Genomic DNA, 15,628 nt, shown 5'->3' with positions numbered 1-15,628 from the left:
GGGTACCTAGACCAAAAGAATTCAAGCAGCTGGAATACCCAATGTTAATTGATTACCTTTTCGACTTGACTGCTAAATTGAGTCTTATTCACCAACAGGTTTTCGATGCATTGCCAAAGCCACCGGAGAGTCCAGGCCATCAGCTGAAACCAGGTGACCAGGTGGTCATTAAAAATTTTGCAAGAACGAAAAATCTTCAGCCCAGATTCATTGGCCCTTTCCAAGTCCTACTAGCAACGAGAACTGCTATTCGTGTGGCCGGAAGGAAGAACTGGATCCATACGACACATGTCAAACGTGTGCCTCTGCCACTTCCTTACGACAACTGGGTAAAGAAAGGAATCGGTGCCTCTGAAACGGAACAAGTCCCCAGGTTCATACCTTTCAGCGATGCAGAACTGATCACTGATTCACCAAATTCTGACTCTCCTCTTGAAACTGCTCTTTTGAACCCTGAACATTTGTCATCCACACCCAACGAACATTTGCCATCTGCACCAAAAGAACATTTGTCATCTGAAAACGTGAACATTGCAACGTCGGCTGAAAATACATTGTTTCCAGACCAGACAGCTCCTGCAAAACTGAGATACAACTTACGTTCTCGCAATATGGACAAATAAAGCAGGAAACTGCCTATTTTCAGATTTGAATTTCCTATACATTGCCTCCAGCCAGGAAGTTTGCTAAAACTTTGTATTGTTTCTTTTTGTTTTAAAAATTGCCTTGCCGTCTGGGTAGCCGTAGGGTCGTGGCTGTGTGCCTAGTTGAATCTGCGGGGGTCAGACACAAGGTCGATCTTTCTGTTAGTTCTGGGAACTCCCAGGGCTGATAGAGGCATTTTCATCTACGTACACATCATCAGTGGTCGCGAACGGTCGTAGAAGATGGAGCTTCCTGAGCTGCAACGAGAAAATGTAATTTATGTTCGCAGAAATAGACTGTACCGAATACTTCACAGCAAATGCTTTCTAATGCAATGTGCAGTTACATTTTTAATTGTTTTGATAACGTTGGTGGGTGGAATCATCTTTGGTGTACATTTGATTTTTATGCCAGTAACTACAGTACCTCCCCTTGATCCTACTACTTCTACGGTTTCTTCTATGCATTCTTTTCACTCATTTCCTGAACACGAACAAGCTCGACGCTCAGAATTTATTAACAATACATTTGTACAGCTCTTGCATCAACACCAACTGGTAGTTAATACTACAGACTGCTGGGTGTGTGGCTTGATACCTCACACTATGGATAAAGGCATTCCCTATCTAGTCTTGCCTTTTAGCTACAATGGATCATTTCAGGCCTTTCAGACCATTTTTTCATATGCCCTTGAGACCTATCCTCCGCGCCCACCACGGTCCACTAAATACAACTCAGCCAACAAAGCTTTAGTCCAGGGAATTATTGACATGATTAAAGACGTCAATAATACTCCATCTTACCCTAGAGATGAATTACGGGTGTATTTGAGTTGGAACTCTACCGAGTATCGCCTTAGTTTGGGAGAAAGCAAGCGTAAAAGCTCCACTTCAGTTTGGGTTGTGCCTCACCGAGGTCAAGTCTGTTTGCAAGGAAATGGGAGAAATCCGAGAGCTCAGCTAGGGAGGAGTGAGTGCGTTGAGACTTACGTATTTCCGTCTAACTCCTCCCCTGCCTTTCTGACTGCTAGGGGTACCTACTTCATCTGTCAGGACAGAGCATATACATGGCTGCCTGCTGACTTCTCAGGTTCATGTTATATTGCTCGATTGTTACCTCCGACATACACTGCTTCTTCAGATTATCACAAGACCAGAGTAGCAAGAGGTGTCTTCAGCAAGGAAGATACCGCTGGTCAAGAAGCTGGAGACTTTTTCAAAGGTTTCCTTCCGTTTTGGGGGCCTATGGCCAATAGTAGAAATCTACGTCAACTAACACGGGTAGTTGAATCTACTATTACAGAAACTGCTGGTGCCCTTAGTAACTTAACAGCTGAGCTTCAGGCGGATCGTCTCATGACGTTGCAGAACCATATGGTTCTAGACGTAATACTTGCAGATCGAGGTGGGGTATGCAGAATGATCCAATCGAGCTGCTGTGTCTTTATTCCAAATAATGCTCCAACAGTCTATGAAGCGATCTCTAAGCTACACAAGATTTCCGACTCTATACACGTAGATAAGGGAAACTGGTCCTTCATGGAGTGGTTTTGGACTCTGGTATCAGCGTGGGGATGGAAGGTTCTGATGGTCATTGGTGTCATCCTAGTATTTCTGTTTTCGTGCTGTCTTATTATCCAATGTGGTCCCGCTCTGTGTAGTCTCTGTGTTGCAACCTGTTTCAGAAAACCACCTGCATTAGGAGAAAAGGCACGAGACAGGATGATGATACAACAACATGTCACTGACCTAATGAGCATAGAATTAGACTCTGACTCTGATATAGACTGAGGAATTGCCTATGTAAGGGCAAAAGGAGGGTCTGAGGTTCCGTGACGATTTTTACTCGTGTTTGTAACATTGTCGTAAATACATAATTTTGGTATCAGTGAACCGCAAATGATCCATTTAGTATATTCTGGTGTTTTCGCTATGCTACGAGCAAGAGCACTCCTGTTACAAACACATTTCTGTTCTACCCATGGCATCCATCTTAGAACACGGAAGCCATTTTGTATTCCTTGCCCTCACATAGTCAAATAGACACGCAATGACCTCTTTTCATTTAAGGACACGTAGGCTTTAGCCGGCGATTCACCTTGCGGTGACACGTGCACCTTAGGCCAGCAACGCTGTAGCAGCATGACTCGGCAAGAACTGCCTCCCCAGCCTGAGGCCAGTCCTGCTATACTGGTTCTTGTGTTCGTTGGCCTGATCATGATTAGGCGGCCGAAGCTGGTAACCGTGCCCATTTACGACCCACAAACATCTCTTATCCTGTCTTTCTATCTTCCACACCTGGCTCTGCTCCTTTCCTTCTGGGCCTTTATTAGGGGGAGGTAACGAAATTTACGATGAGGCGGTCCGGGTCTTGAATGAAGAATTGACATGGGATTATGATGGACTAGTGGGAACCCCTCATTCGTAATGTTTTGACATCAGATACTGTTGACGATTCCTGTGCAACGCCAAATATTTATTGTTTAAGACACGAATGTTTAGAACTGTGGTAACATGTAAAGAATTTGCCCCGAGCAGAATATTTAGTATATAAGGAACAACCCTCTTTGTACAAATTGAACAGGCTCCTAGACACTGCCCGTGTGCAGTTTCTGTGACTTCTGTGTCCCTGCAGTAATAAACCTTTGGTCTTTGACGCCACCATCGAGAAGCCCGTGTTTCTGTTTGTTTGTGCACCGAGACAGGTTGAACTCCGGGGTCTTCGGGTGTTGTCCCTGACACCTCTGGACGGAACCAAAAAGTCCAGAACTCCAATAGGGCAGCAGCACGGGTGCGGTTCAGTGCTGCACTCAGTGCTCAGTGTCTCACTGCACTCCAGGGTGCTGTGCCCTCCCTGTGCCCTCCTCTCTGACCCTCTTTCTTATGTCCTCCTGTGCAGCACATAGGGCAGCAGCACGGGTGCGGTTCAGTGCTGCACTCGGTGCTCAGTGTCTCACTGCACGCCAGGGTGCTGTGCCCTCCCTGTGCCCTCCTCTCTGACCCTCTTTCTTATGTCCTCCTGTGCAGCACATAGGGCAGCAGCACGGGTGCGGTTCAGTGCTGCACTCGGTGCTCAGCGTCTCACTGCACGCCAGGGTGCTGTGCCCTCCCTGTGCCCTCCTCTCTGACCCTCTTTCTTATGTCCTCCTGTGCAGCACATAGGGCAGCAGCACGGGTGTGGTTCAGTGCTGCACTCAGTGCTCAGTGTCTCACTGCACGCCAGGGTGCTGTGCCCTCCCTGTGCCCTCCTCTCTGACCCTCTTTCTTATGTCCTCCTGTGCAGCACATAGGGCAGCAGCACGGGTGCGGTTCAGTGCTGCACTCAGTGCTCAGTGTCTCACTGCATGTCAGGTTCCTGTGCCCTCCACCTGTGCCCTCTCTGTGCCTTCCACCTGTGTCCTCGTCTCCTGTCCTTTCCTCTCCTACCCCCTTCCTTATGTCCTCCTGTGCAGCACATAGGGCAGCAGCACGGGTGCGGTTCAGTGCTGCACTCAGTGCTCAGTGTCTCACTGCACGCCAGGGTGCTGTGCCCTCCTCTCTGACCCTCTTCCTTATGTCCTCCTGTGCAGCACATAGGGCAGCAGCACGGGTGCGGTTCAGTGCTGCACTCGGTGCTCAGTGTCTCACTGCACGCCAGGGTGCTGTGCCCTCCCTGTGCCCTCCTCTCTGACCCTCTTCCTTATGTCCTCCTGTGCAGCACATAGGGCAGCAGCACGGGTGCGGTTCAGTGCTGCACTCAGTGCTCAGTGTCTCACTGCACTCCAGGGTGCTGTGCCCTCCCTGTGCCCTCCTCTCTGACCCTCTTCCTTATGTCCTCCTGTGCAGCACATAGGGCAGCAGCACGGGTGCGGTTCAGTGCTGCACTCAGTGCTCAGTGTCTCACTGCACGCCAGGGTGCTGTGCCCTCCTCTCTGACCCTCTTCCTTATGTCCTCCTGTGCAGCACATAGGGCAGCAGCACGCGTGCGGTTCAGTGCTGCACTCAGTGCTCAGTGTCTCACTGCACGCCAGGGTGCTGTGCCCTCCCTGTGCCCTCCTCTCTGACCCTCTTCCTTATGTCCTCCTGTGCAGCACATAGGGCAGCAGCACGGGTGCGGTTCAGTGCTGCACTCAGTGCTCAGTGTCTCACTGCACTCCAGGGTGCTGTGCCCTCCCTGTGCCCTCCTCTCTGACCCTCTTCCTTATGTCCTCCTGTGCAGCACATAGGGCAGCAGCACGGGTGCTGCGCACGCACATGTAGACGTCACGTCAGGTGCGGTGCATTATGCAGTGTGCTCTGGGTTAGGGGGCCACACACTCCCCTCTGCCCCCAGACTCTGACGTTCATGTGAGCCCCTTTACACGCAGGCAGGGTGTGTGGGATGCAGCCAGGGCAGGGTGTGCGGGGTGTGTTCAGGGCAGGAAGGCTCTTCACACGTCCCTACAGGAGGCCGCACCACAGACCACAAGGAAGGGGGGGGGAGGGGCAGAGGGAGGGTGTAGCATCCAGCTACAATAAACACAACAATTATTATAATGTTCACAGGAGCTTTATTCTCTACATCTCACTCCTACCTTGTCCCTGCTCTAACTGACCCTTTCCTGTGTTCACTCCTCCTCTTCCTTTCGCCCCCTAGCTCCTCCCACTCCCAGCTACTAGTGTGCTAACTTCATAACATCTCCCCCCTTTGTAACAAAACAAACAGAGCATACTGACTTCTTAGTCCATCTCCTCAATCAGTCTCTTGGGTGGACGTATGTCACGATGAGGTCGTGGCGACCTGGCCCTCAGGCCATCAGTATTCAATGTCTCAAGGATCGGAGCAATGTTCTCACGACCATTTGACTGTGATTCTTCAACTAGGGGATTATGTGTGTCACTAACCATGGTTCTTGAGGTATCAGTTGGCAATTTCTTGAAGTGCGAGATGTTTCTCGTAACTCGCCGCTGCTCGGACTCCGCAGTTACCATAGTCCCTTGCCTTCTGGTGACCACCAGTGGTTCATCCTTGAATGTACAGTCAGTCTTTTTCTGCATATCTTGCTTGACGATGACACTGTCCCCTTCATTTAATGATAATGACCGTGCTCTCCTCCGGTTGTCGGCATAGGCCTTCATTTTTCTTTTGTTGCGGTCATCAGTGGCTCTCATTTCCCGTGAGTCCATCTCAGATAATGATACTTCCAGGGCTCCATCCCACGTGGGAATGCGATTCCTCATGGGACGTCCCAGCATGAGAGTCGCCGGGCATTTGCCAGTCGTAGCATGAGGAGTTGTGCGATAAGCTCGAAGAACTTCATTGAGTGCTGTTTGTAAGTCTTTCCCTTCCACGGTAGCATGTTGGAAGGTCTTCTTGAGGGTGGCCATGAACCTCTCAATTGTCCCATTCGCCTGTGGCCAGAGAGGCGTGATCCTGCGGTGATGAAAGTCAAGGTGTTTCGCAAAAGCAGCAAAGTCATTTCCGTTGAAAGGAGGTCCGTTGTCTGATTTAACGATCTTGGGAACTCCCCACGCTGCAAAGACTTCATCGAGGACCTTGAGGGTACTGGCAGTGTTCGTAGATGACACAAAACAGGCAATGGGATACCTGGAATACTCATCAATGATGGCCAGCACATATTTGCCCGATGACAGGGGTCCATAAAAGTCTATGGCGATTTCTTGCCACACACCACTGGGCAGGCTGGTCATATGTAAAGGAGCTGGAGGGTCACCCTTGCTGGTGAGTTGGCAGAGATGGCAATCTTTTAAGGTGACTTCCACTAGTTGATCAAGGAACGGAAACCACACTCGTTCCCTTAGTGCTCGTTTGGTCGATACTATTCCTCGATGTCCTTCATGTGCCAGAGCAACCACTCCCTGTCTCAGTTGTGTAGGGATTACAATCCTCTGATCACGCAGCAATATGCCATCAGTCGTGACAGACAGTTCACCACTCACATGCCGGAAGGCTTGTAGTTCACGTTGAGTCAGAGAATCAGCTTCATCGTCTTGAGGATCATGCCTCCATCTATTGTTGCGGATTTTGTGAAGGACTCTCTGCAAGATGACATCCTGGGCCGTCATCTCCCGAATAGTCTCCAGAGGGATAGCTGGGGGAAGAGCTTGATCCGTTACAAAATGAATGTACTCTTCCGCAATGGAAGCTCGGGAAGCTGATGATGGGAGAGGATGCCGGGACATGTAGTCCGCAGGATTTTCAGATTTCCCAGGTTTGTGAAGTATAGTGAAAGTATATTCTTGTAATCGTAGGCCCCACCTTTCGATCCTCGGTGGCATCTTGGATCTTGGATTTCCATAGATGGTGATGAGAGCTTGATGATCTGTGATCAAGGTGAAATGCTTTCCGTAAATAAAGACATGAAAATGTTCACAGGCCCATACCACGGCCAAGCTTTCCTTTTCAGGTTGGGAGTAGGCTCGTTCCGGCTCAGTCAGACTACGACTCGCGTAGGCAATGATGCGGCGCTGATCTGTGTCTTTTTCATATTGTGCCAGGATCGCTCCCAGACCTACCGGACTTGCATCTACAGTTATTTCGGTTTTCCGCTTTGGGTTGAAATATGATAAGTGATTCGCTGATTCCACCGCCTTCTTGATTTCTTTGAATGCCTGCTCACATTGGGGAGTCCATTCAAACGGCTGACCCTGCTTGGTTAGTATGCGGAGGGGGTGGCTGATTGTAGCGTAATCTTTAATGTAGCGAGCACAATAACTGGCCATTCCCAGGAACGACCTGAGGTCGCCCACATCCCGGGGACTCTTGGTGTTGTTCAATGTCATGATTTTGTCGGGATCAGGTTTCATGCCAGCACCAGAAAAGATGTGACCGAAAAACTTCAGCGTGTCCTGGTGAAACTCGCATTTCTCTTTGTTCAGAGTCAAATTGGCTGCCAATAGGGCATGGCAGACACGATTGAGCGCAATGTCGTGCTCTCTGACATCAGAACCATAGACAAGGATGTCATCGCTATAGTTGAGCGTGTTTGGAATATTTTGAATGACCTGTCGGATCATTTCCTGAAATATCTCGGCCGCCGAGGACACACCGAAACTCAGTCTTTTATATCTGAACAACCCCAGGTGAGTTGCAAAAGTAGTGATATATCTGGACCCTGCTTCCAATTCCAGTTGATGGTAACCTTTATTTAAATCCAATTTGGAAAACACAGTGGCTCCGTTGAGTGCTGCGATCATGTCGCTCAAGTGTGGCCCCGGGTGCCGCTCTCGTTCTATCGCAGTGTTGGGCAAGCGCATGTCCACACAGAGTCTGACTTTGTTGGCCGTGCCCTTTTTGGGAACGATGACGACCGGTGAAACCCATGGGGTCGGGCCATCAGTGCGTTCAATGATGTCCGCAGTCAACAAATCTTGGAGCTCTTCCTCAACAGCGGCCTGTAGGTGAAATGGTACTCGCCTAGGGTGTTGGGCGACAGGCCTGACTTGTTCGTTGATGTGCAATCGCACTTGACAGTCTTTCAATTTGCCCAGGCCTTGAAACAACTTGGGAAACAGGCGAGTCACATCTCGGATGTCGCTAACTCTGAAGAGAATTTCCACCAGGTGGAGTCGTTCAGCAGTTGGTAGGCTCAAAAGACAGTCTGCTTCAGGGCCCTTGATAACATGGATGACTGCTGAAATGGTTGTGTTGTCGTGTGTAAGTGTCGTCGAGAATTTCCCTAGGCAGGGAAGTGGCTTCTTAGCCATCCACGTGAAGACTCTTACAGGTGCGAATATCAGGGGAGGTCGTGGACTCATCCTTTCATATTCAGTCACTGGAATGTAATTCAAGGAGGCACCAGAGTCTAATACAAACTTTGATTCGTGATTTCCAACTTTAATGTCCAGCCGAGGGTATCTCTTAAGCTGGTCCGGGTCTGCTGCCAAATTCAGATATTCAATGGTGTAAACAGAGTCTCGGGACGAAGGTCTGGATTCTCTGGAAGGTGACCTCCTTTCCCACCGAGACCGACGTGACTCTCTGCTAGAATGTGACGATTCAGGGGACCGCTCCGTCTGATCTTGGACAGCTCGCGCATGGTGTCTTCGAGTGTCGGGCCGCGACACTCTTGTAGCTCTGCTTCGTGTGTCAGATCGTGTGGTACCTGAGTGGCCACTTCGCTTCTCTTTGTTGTAGTCCCCGCACATCGCTTCAAAGTGGTTAGTGCGACCACACTTTCGACATCTCTGGCCCATGGCCGGGCAGCTGTCCACATGAGGGTAATCATATCCGCATCGGTAGCACTTTCTCACTCTTTCTTGTCGTCTCTCCTTCCTCCATGGTTCTCGACGTTGATAGTCTGATTGCTCTTGACGGGAGGATGTGTGTGATCTCCATCGTTTATCTCTGGAGCTTCTCCGACTGTCACTTCTGGCGTGTACGCGTCGCGCCTGTTCATGACTCCCTTTGTGTTCCGTTTCCATGACAGCGGCGTACTTCTCCGCCTGATCATAAGCTCGTGTCATCTCCTCTATTTCATCCAATCCATGCGGTTTCCTCAGTAGTCGTCTCCTTAGTTGATCCGAATGACATCCGTCTATTATCTGGGATTTGATGGCAGCGTCAGTAGAGAAAGAATCGAATTCACAGTACTTGGCTAGTCTCCGCAGACGCACCATGAAGGCACTCATGGGCTCATCCTTCCCTTGCCTGGCAGAGTGAAATGTGTGTCGTTCATAGTCCACATTTCTCTTGTGAAGAAACTTCTTGTTCAGGACTTCACACGCTTTAACATAAGTATCGACGTCAGCAGCGGGCAGGTCTTTGAGTATCTTGACTATCTCTCGCCCCGCCAGGTTGCGCAGAGCAATCAGTTTCTTTTTCTCATCAGTGATGTCTGAACCTTCAATATAATCTTCAAACTCTTCCAGCCACTCTTGCCATTTGGGGCCCATGCTCCCTTCCGTTGTTACCTTGATAGGAGCGGGTGCTCGCAACAGTGATCCACTGGGTGGAGGTTGAGCATCTTCTTCGGACATTCTGCAACGATCTCACTTGTCTTTGCCAGTGCTTATTTGCTATGCCACCGCTTGTTTCTTTCAGTCGCCAATGCTTGTTTATTTTGCCAATGCTTGTTTTCTTGTAGTCGCCAATGCTTGTTTGCTTTACCAATGCTTGTTTCTTTCAGTCGCCAATGCTTGTTTATTTTGCCAATGCTTGTTTTCTTGTAGTCGCCTTTCAGTCGCCAATGCTTGTTTATTTTGCCAATGCTTGTTTTCTTGTAGTCGCCAATGCTTGTTTGCTTTACCAATGCTTGTTTCTTTCAGTCGCCAATGCTTGTTTATTTTGCCAATGCTTGTTTTCTTGTAGTCGCCAATGCTTGTTTGCTTTACCAATGCTTGTTTCATTCAGTCGCCAATGCTTGTTTATTTTGCCAATGCTTGTTTCTCGTAGTCGCCAATGCTTGTTTACTGTGCCAATGCTTATTTTCTCCAGCGCCTGACTTCAAAATGGCCGCCGTGGCCTTGCACAGGGTTGTCCTTACTGTCTTCACTCCAGCGCCTGACTTCAAGATGGCCGCCGTCCTTGCAGGCACACACGAGGCTGGCTCTCCAGGCTCATTCACTCGGGGGCACTCAGCACTCACCGGCGGTCGGCTTTTGGGGCAGTCCACGCCAGGATTCACTTCTCCACCAACACCATGGACATCAGGTGAGATCGGGGTGGGCTCCCGACTTGCCTCCGCAGTTCCCGCGTTCTTCCGCCGATGGCCTCCTAAACCTCACGCATCGGGCGTGAGGTTTTCCGACGTCCAATCTCGCTTGGACACAGATTTCAGCGCTCGCATCAGCGCTTACTGGCAGCACGTCGTGGGCGTCGTCCACACCTCTGGGGCACTCCACAGGGTCGGAGTGGGCTCCCGATTCCTGCTTTCTTTTAGGCTCGCACTCGGGACACACACTTCCAGTGTGCAGTGCGTTTGCAGCGCGACAGCTGCTAGGGACAAGGCGTTCGAGGCTCTGCACAGTGGGGTTTGCTCAATCCCACCCCTCGTCGCCAGTTGTAGCATCCAGCTACAATAAACACAACAATTATTATAATGTTCACAGGAGCTTTATTCTCTACATCTCACTCCTACCTTGTCCCTGCTCTAACTGACCCTTTCCTGTGTTCACTCCTCCTCTTCCTTTCGCCCCCTAGCTCCTCCCACTCCCAGCTACTAGTGTGCTAACTTCATAACAGAGGGGGCGGAGAGGAAAGAGGAAGCAGGGGGGGGGCTGGGGGAGGAAGTTACTTTTTTATTTTATTTGATGCGTTTTCTCTCGCGCGGCCTTTACCCGAGGGCGTCGGAGGCTTCACAGTAGGACACGAAGTGACCCATGAGGACAGGACACGTCAGCAGGTCACAGAAGCAGATGTAAAGTTACAGGAGGTAAAGGTGACAATCAGAGCAAACAAAATACAAGAGGAGCAAACGGAGCAAAACAGGAGGAAAGAGTGACAAGTGAGTGGGTTACAAGAGAAAACAAAGTACAATTAGAGGTGAAATACTGCAATAAAAGACTGAGCCCATGTCTACACGATGCCGCCACCCCTCCCTGTCTAGAGAGGAGTGGGGGGGCACATTTATTGGTTAACCAAAGCCCCCCATCCGTCCTGCAACCTCTCACATCGCTCCCGGTGGGGGTGCTTGCAGGGTGTCCACCCCCACGGGATGAATCACTTCCGACTTCACTGATAATGCCAAAGGGGGGGGCACACAACCCTTGGACGGCAGACACAGGCAGGCGAGTTATCTTCACCCCGGACTGCTGTGTGGAATGACCGCACCGTGTGAAGTAACCGCACGTGCGATCTGCTGCAGGTGACCGCGCCTGTGATCTGCGGCAGGTGAGTGCGCCGTGTGATCTGCGGCAGGTGAGCGCGCCGTGTGATCTGCGGCAGGTGAGCCCGCCGTGTGATCTGCGGCAGGAGAGCGGGCCGGGTGATCTGCGGCAGGTGAGCCCGCCGTGTGATCTGCGGCAGGAGAGCGGGCCGGGTGATCTGCGGCAGGTGAGCGCGCCGTGTGATCTGCGGCAGGTGAGCGCGCCATGTGATCTGCGGCAGGTGAGCGCGCCGTGTGATCTGCGTCAGGTGAGCGTGCCGTGTGATCTCTACAGGTGAGCGCGCCGTGTGATCTGCTGCAGGTGAGTGCGCCGTGTGATCTCTACAGGTGAGCGCGCCGTGTGATCTGCGGCAGGTGAGTCGTCGCCGGCAGGTCCGGTTCTAGAGGGTGGGCCAGGTCCCCCTGGGGCGCCCTGAGGCATCTTTACAAGTAGAAGAATGTGTTTTGCTAGTTTTCTTACCGATGGTTTTAGGCAACTTTCACCACAGACGCCAGTGCTTGGGGTAGCTGAAGCGCCTGCACCGGAGTGAGGTCAGTTGGCGTCTCTTTTCATGCACATGTGATGCTCCCAACATGTCAAGAGACCTGCAGGCCCCATCACAGAACACCTGACAGATAACAAGTGGAATGTGCCGCGGGTGAGGCTGCCCGAGGCACACACACTCTGCCCACTGAGGAGGGTGCCACCTTAGTGCACATTAGGCACGGCCACAAGTCTAGTGTTTCGGACCCCCGGGGGTCCTTAAAGTCCGGCGTGGTACATGCCTCATTTCCGGCACTCTGCCAGGGAGGCCCCTCAGAGCTGGCCTGCCTTTCTGAGCATCGTGCCACGCTGTTCGCTGCCTTATTGCACGGTTGACGTGGCAATAGATGTGGTCAGGAGCCTGGTTAGCTAAGGCAGACATTGAATCGGCTGTCCGCTGGCTGCCTGTCCACCCGGGCAGCCACCCCTTGCTGGGTTTCAGCCTAGATGGACAGTCCTACTACGACAGGTGCATGCCCATGGCCTGCAGGTTGGCACTCCAGAAGTTGCAAGATTAACTTACAGACTAGGGGTTCCGCTAGCGCCAGGTAAAACTGAGGGAACAGCTCCGGTTCTGCCTTTCCTGGGAATCGAGCGGGACACGGTGGAGGGTGTGTCAAGACTCCCGGTGGGCAAGGTGCTGGCTCTTTTTCAGGACATTCATGCAATGCTGGCAAAAGAGAAAGCAACTCTGGGCACCATCCAGAGTTTTATGGTAAATTACAATTTGCGTCCAAGGTGATTCCAGCGGGGAGGGTTTTTGCCAGAAGGTTGGCCAGGGCCACGGTCAGTGCAAAACAGAAACATCACCTGGTCAGACTGAACAAGGGGCTCAAACAGGACCTCAGGATGGGGCTGAATTCTTATCCAAATTTAATGGCTCCCTTATCTGGAGAGCACCTGTCAGGCAGCCCTGAACTCTGCTTGTTCACAGACGCTGTGTCCACTGGTGCTCTGCTTACTGAGAGAACTGGGCTTGCATGCACAACAACGTTGAGTTTAGGGCCAGGCACATCCAAGGGGTCAAGAATGTGGCAGCTGACGCTCTCTCTCGTTTTCAGTGGCTCCGTTTCCGGGAGGCGTGGCCGCGAGCGAGAATGGAGATGGCCCACTTCCTGACACACCGTTGGCACCTCCTACAGTGGGACGGCTGTTAATGGAACTGGACGAACCCTCCCTCGCACCGGGCACCAGGAGACCCTACAAGTCCTACGTCTCCACTTTCTAGCCTTGTATGGGGGTCCGGCCACATTGGAACACAGGCCACCTGGCTGCTGTGAACCACCGTGCCAAAATAAGGGGGTAACAGGGTCCTGCCAGGGCATTTCCCATCAGGGCAGCACTTAAGGGATGGGCTAGAGGGGATACAGGAGTTCCAGGTTCTCGGTCGCCTCTCGAGTTCTGCACGCTACAGGGTATTTTATTTTCATTTTACAGAGTTTTATATAGCGCAAACTTAACCCAAATCGGGTATTGGAGCGCTTTACATAGCACCAGTTGCATTACCTGAGGACACATTCATTTTTGTTAGGCACGGGGAGATTACGTTATTTGCTCAGAATCACAGGATGTTCAGCGTCATTGCCGAGACTCAAACCTAGTTCCCAGGTTGACCGCCCTAGCCGTTAGGCCAACTCCTCTCTCTTCTATGATAGACAAAGTGCACAGACCTACAAGAATACTAAGAATACTGGTACAAAGATCTAAAACTGACCAAGCAGGGCTGGGGAAGGTTATTTTGCTACAACCCTTGGGGGACAAGAGGTACTGCCATGTGGGCTTGGTCGCTAAGTACTTGGCCCTTCGCCCCAACAAGAGAGGCTGCCTGTTAATACACGCCAATCACAAGCCTTTCACCAAATTCCAAGTCGAGCAGGCCATGAAGGCTTGCTTGGAGAGGTCAGGGGACCATGGGCTGGGAAGGCATTTTTCCAGTCAATCTTTCTGGATCGGAGTGGTTAGTTCAGCTTTTAGGATGGGATTATTTATTTATTTATTTAGTGTGTTTTGGTATCGCGCACAGCTACCCCAACGGGATGTCCCGGCGCTCCTGTATAACTACATGCAGACCTTTGATGGTTAATTGAGGCAGAAGTAACTCAGCAGAACAGGTGAGTTTTGAGTGCTCGCCGGAAAGGTTGTTCGTCTTTGATCAGCCGGATGGCATAAGGAAGTTTATTCCATAAGGCCGCTGTCAACACTGGGAAAGTTTTCCCACCTGAGCGGGATTTCCTGAATCTAGGAACCGACAGGAGGTTTTTTGACGAGGAACGTAGAGTCCTGAAGTTATTATAAGGGATCAAACAGGAAGACAGATATGCGGAGCCTTTACCCTGCATTGCCCGATGAGCTAGTACCAAAGCTTTAAATTCGGCCCTCTTTTGCAGTGGTAGCCAGTGGAGGTTGCGGCGGTGAGGGGTGATGTGCTCACGTAGGGGGAGACCGGTAACCAATCGCACCGCCGCATTCTGTACTGTCTAAAGGCGATGACTGAGCCCTGCAGACAGGCCAGTGTAGAGGCCATTGGCGTAGTCCAGGTGTGAAGTAATCAACGCCTGGACTACAATCTTCCTGGTGTTACTCGGCAGAAAGTGAATGAACTTTTTTATCATTCTAATCTTGGCTAGACAGGCAGTGGAGACTGTATGCACTTGATGATGAAAAGTGAGGTTGGAGTCCCATCTCACTCCAAGATTCTTCACAGAGTCTTTTGGGAGGGGGGGGGTACTTAAGTCGGTAGGCCACCAAATATTAGGGTCCAGTGGAGAAGGCTGGTGAAAAAATAGAACCTCCGTTTTCCCAGCATTCAATCTAAGAAAATTACTGTCCATCCAGTGAGCAATTGTACGAAGACAATTTTTTAATGGATCAAAAGTTGAGGGGGAGATGTTATTGAAAGAAAACATAAGCTGGATATCATCAGCATAGGAGGTGACCTTTATACCAGTTTGGGCGATGATATCAAAAAGTGGGGAAAAATAAACATTAAATAAGAGGGGGCTCAGCGAGGAGCCCTGAGGGACTCCCCACCGAAGCGGACGACTTTCAGAAATGAATGGGGGGTAAACACTGCCTGGGTCCGGCTAGACAAGAAGGATGAAATCCATCCTAAGGCCGTGCCCTGAATACCTTTTGAATGCAGGCGATCAAGGAGGAGGGGGTGGGAGACGGTGTCGAATGCTGCCGACAAGTCCAGCAGCACCAACACCGCTCTTGATCCCTCGTCCAGCTTCCATCTTACTGCTTCTGACATCTCGATGAGAGCCGACTCAGTGCTGTATCCTGGTCTAAAGCCGTGCTGAGAATCGTGAAAGGCACCTGATGTTTCGAGAAAGCTAGCTAGTTGTTGTTGAGCAAGTCTTTCTAGTACTTTAGCAGGGGCAGGCAGTAGAGAAATGGGCCTGTAGTTGGCAGGATAACAGGGATCGGCGCTGGCCTTCTTAATTATCGGAACCAGGCGTGCTTGTTTCCAGGTGTCGGGGAAAACTCCCAGCTGTAATGAATCATTCCATATTCTGTTCAGAAAGGGATTAAGGATGGGAGCTAAGGATTTGTAATGTTTAGCCGGCCATGGGTCCAGCGGAGAGCCAGATTTAATTTTAAGAAGTTCTGCGAGAGATTGTTCCAGAGAAATCTCTGCAAAATCAACGAACAGG

General features: G+C 50.8%; 1 protein-coding gene across 5 annotated transcripts in view; it reads left to right on the top strand.

Annotated features, from left to right (window-relative positions):
• The first annotated feature begins 10,907 nt into the window (after window positions 1-10,907).
• The window catches only part of LOC144764418 (uncharacterized), a 109,829-nt gene continuing 105,108 nt past the window's right edge, over window positions 10,908-15,628 (top strand). For 2 of the 5 annotated variants that reach the window (XM_078650295.1, XM_078650292.1), the window contains exon 1: window positions 10,908-11,068. The gene's annotated coding sequence lies outside the window, so the exon portion shown is untranslated. Of the gene's footprint in view, window positions 11,069-11,317; window positions 11,482-11,788; window positions 11,804-15,628 lie in introns of those variants that run through there. The other 3 variants (XM_078650303.1, XM_078650299.1, XM_078650294.1) reach the window with 3 other exon arrangements.

The sequence above is a fragment of the Lissotriton helveticus genome, chromosome 1_1, assembly GCF_964261635.1.
Source record: "Lissotriton helveticus chromosome 1_1, aLisHel1.1, whole genome shotgun sequence".
NCBI lineage: Eukaryota > Metazoa > Chordata > Amphibia > Caudata > Salamandridae > Lissotriton > Lissotriton helveticus.
This window is presented reverse-complemented; position numbering and strand designations above follow the sequence as displayed.